This window comes from Capricornis sumatraensis, chromosome 4, assembly GCF_032405125.1.
Source record: "Capricornis sumatraensis isolate serow.1 chromosome 4, serow.2, whole genome shotgun sequence".
NCBI lineage: Eukaryota > Metazoa > Chordata > Mammalia > Artiodactyla > Bovidae > Capricornis > Capricornis sumatraensis.
Window position 1 is genome coordinate 36967625 of NC_091072.1, and position 4011 is coordinate 36971635.

The 4011-nt window shown below is 48.1% G+C and overlaps 1 pseudogene; it reads left to right on the top strand.

Moving 5' to 3' along the window:
* Positions 1 to 1231: 1231 nt before the first annotated feature.
* On the top strand, positions 1232 to 3583 carry LOC138078539 (eukaryotic translation initiation factor 3 subunit C pseudogene; annotated as a pseudogene).
* Positions 3584 to 4011: the final 428 nt, after the last annotated feature.

The following is a 4011-nucleotide window of genomic DNA, read 5'->3' on the forward strand; positions in this document are numbered from 1 at the left end:
TTGTTAAAAATGCAAATTCAGGGGCTTCACCCAAGACTGAGTCAGAGTCACCAGCAATGGACTAGCTCTATCCACACCCCTGTGGTGACCGTGTGCATGGGGGGTCACTGAAGGCGGCTGTGCACAGAGGCTGCCAGGGCAGACTCTGGTGCCTGAATAGCTGCATGTCCGTCCTGCTTTCTTGATCTTCAAAGGAAGGTCAAAGGTTGCTGCCATTTACCAGTCAGTGATGTCATACAGGTAAAAATGTGATAGAGGGAGTGACACATAATTAAAAAAAAAAAAAGCACTCACTTGACCACTGGCTCCTGCACAGCAGTGAGTTCACCCGCTGACTCAGCAGAGGCAGAAGGCAGAGGGCTTGGCTGTCTCAGCTCCTGCTACAGCTGAGACCAAGAGCATCTGAGACGCAGTCCCCTAAGCAGGAAGGAGAGACACATGGCCTGCAGGGCATTTATTACTGGATGAAGGAACCACCGTGTTTTTAAAAAACCTTATTTGGTTTATTTTCCAGAACAAATACTACACTCTTCCTAGACCTTCTAAAAATTATGCTTGCACTTGGAACCACACCTGTGACCGGGTGCTGACAGCTCCGTCACAGGCCTGTGTTCCTTTTACCTCTCCCAGGACCGTATGCCACCGTGCACAACAGACCGGTTTGACTGTGTAACTTCCCCTTCAAAGGGTTTGGTGGCAAATGGGCAAAGGAAGAATAGAGAAAGGGGGAAGTACACCTACCAGCATGGTGACTGTCAGCTTGGCTTTGTTGTCAATAAGGACTCAATTCCTATTAAGGGCCTGCTGGCTGTACAACCTTGGGAAAGCCCCTTAACACAATATAGACCAAAGACACATAATATGTGTTATTGATCAGAGATATAGTAACACATTTTTAGAGAGTAATACAATGAATATTCCTGAATGTTAGTTCTCTTATTAGTTGAATTCAGGACAAAAGCATTGGGTTCAAACAAAACTAAAATCAGAAAATGCATATAAACTTGCCCGGCACAAAGCAATTTATAAATTAATATTTCCTTCCTTGCAGATGTGTGTCCTTTCCTGCCCATCACCACATCCCTCTTATTATTAGATTCACTTAAATTTAACAAACATTTATTTGATGCCAGGAGTACAGAAACACAGATGCACTAATATATCTGCTCTCCAACAACCACGGAAGAATTTCACCTGGATTTCATGTAGGAACTTCATCATCAAGGTAACGATGGTAACAACCATTAGTGATGAGACAGTTAGGCTCTTACATGCAAGTTTGGAAAAACTGCTTCTACAAGGAATAAACAGTGGCGCTCCTTTTAGAGATGGATTCACTGCTCAGGAAGGTGAAGGGAAGAAGCAAGGCCACAGAGCTCCTGCCCCGCAGAACTGGGGCTTGAAGGCAACTCTGTCTCCCTTCAGATGCACCTCTGCACTGTAGCACATCCTTGCCCAGCCTAAAGCCAGGTTGAAAACCTTTCTCCCTCAAACTTACTCCTCTCTATTTCCAGTTTCAGAGAAGAGAATCACAATCAATTCAGCATGCCAAAAAGAAATTTGGTACTTTTCCTTGGAACTGCCTTTTTCTTATCTCCTGCTTCTCATCATTAGCTAAAGTTTCTTCATTTATGCTCTTCATATTTTAAAAATTTGCTCTTATTTTCAGACACATAACTTCTACTTTTGGAAGTTTAAGGTCCCATGATCTCAAACTTGGATGGCAAAAATAAATCATTTCTCTTTGCCCAGTGAGAGATCTCATGTCTGAGGTGGAGTGCCCCTCATTAAGGAAAAGCCAAAAATGTTTGCCAAGGGAACTAAGATCACCCACGCTGTTGTCATCAAGAAACTGAATGATATCCTACAGGCACGAGGCAAGAAAAGAACTGATCGTGCAGCCCAAATTGAGCCACTTCAGTTGCTGGTTCAGATTACCTCTGAAAACAACCTAGGAGAGGGCATCATCATCAAGATCAAGTTCAATATCACCACTTCTCTTTATGACTACAACCCCAACCTGGCCACATACATGAAGCCTGAGATGTGGCAGAAGAGAATGGACTGCATCAATGAGCTGATGAACATCCTGTTTGCAAATCCCAACATCTTTGTCAGAGAGAACATTCTGGAAGAGAGTGAGAACATGCATAACACAGACCAGTCACTGTGTGTCTGTGGCTGCATCTTCACTCTGGTGGAACGAATGGATGAAGAATTTACCAAAATAATGCAGAACACTGATCCTCACTCCCAAGAGTACGTGGAGCACCTGAAGGACGAGGCCCAGGTGTATACCATCATTGAGCGTGTGCAGTGCTACCTGGAGGAGAAGGGCACCACTGAGGAGATCTGCTGTGTCTACCTGAGGCCCATTCTCCACACCTACTACAAGTTTGATTACAAGGCCCATCAGCGGTCGCTTACCCCCGCTGAGGACTGAGCAAGATCAGGCCAAAAATAAGGGTGAGGACTCAGCTGTGCTGATGGAGAGACTGTGCAAGTACATCTATGCCAAGGACCGCACAGACCGAAACTGCACGTGCACCATCCTCTGCCATATCTCCCATCACGCCTTGCACTCCCGCTGGTACCAGGCCCGGGACCTCATGCTCATGAGCCACCTGCAGGACATCTAGCATGCAGACCCACCAGTCCAGATCCCGTACAACCACACCATGGTGCAGCTGGGCATCTGTGCCTTCCGCCAAGGCCTGACCAAGGATGAGCACAACGCCCTGCTGGACATCCAGTCAAGCAGCCAGGCCAAGGAGCTTCTGGGCCAGGGTCTGCTGCTGCGCAGCCTGAAGGAGCGCAACCAGGAGCAGGAGAAGGTGGAGCGGCGCCAGCAGGTGCCCTTCCACCTGCACATAAACCTGGGACTGCCGGAAGGTATTTACCTGGTGTCGGCCATGCTCCTGGAGATCCCCTACATGGCCGCCCACGAGAGTGACACCCCTTGACGCATGATCAGCAAGCAGTTCCATCACCAACTGTGGGTGGGCGAATGGCAGCCCTTGCTGGGCCCCCTGGAGTCCATGAGGGAGCATGTGGTTGCTGCTTCCAAGGCCATGAAGATGGGTGGCTGGAAAACCTGCTGCAGTTCTATCATCAATGAGAAGATGAATGAATGGCAAAGTGTGGGGCCTTTCCCCAGAGGCTGACAAACTCAGAACCATGCTGGTTAGGAAGATCCAGAAGAGTCACTGTGGACCTACCTGTTCACCTATAGCCGTGTCTACGACTCCATCAGCATGGAGATGCTGTCCGACATGTTTGAGCTAGACCCGCCAATGGTACACTCCATCATTAGCAAGATGATCATTAACGAGGAGTTGACGGCTCTCTGGACCAGCCATCGCAGACCATGGTGATGCACTGCATAGAGCCCACTGCCCAGCAGAACCTGGCCCTGTAGCTGGCTGAGAAGCTGGGCAGCCTGGTGGAGAACAAGCGGGTGTTTGACCACAAGCAGGGTACCTATGGTGGCTACTTCCAAGACCAGAAATATGGCTACCAGATAAATGAGGGCTACATGTGCCAGGGTGGCTACCACCAGTAGCAGTCTCAGACGGCCTACTGATGGCTTGACTTCTGTCCCCAGTGCCCTAGACCATTCACCCTTTAGGTCCAACCACACTGCATTAAAGGTCTGTTTAGATTCATTAAAAAAAAAAAAAAAACTTCTAAAATAATGCTTCTAGAATGACCCTTCTCTTTTTTTTTTTTGCCCTGTGGCATGTGGGATCTTGGGGCTTCTCTGGTGGCTCAGTGAGAAAAGAATTGGTCTGCCAATGCAGGAGAAGCAGGTTTGATTCCTGGGTTGGGAACATCCCCTGGAGAAGGAAATGACAACCCATGCTAGTATTCTTACCTGGGAAATCCCATGGATGGAGGAGCCTGGTGGGCTTCAGTCTACAGGCTCCCAAAGAGTTGGATATGACTGAGCAACAAAGCAACAACAACATGCAGGGTCTTAGTTTCCTGACTAGAGATCAAACACATGCCCCC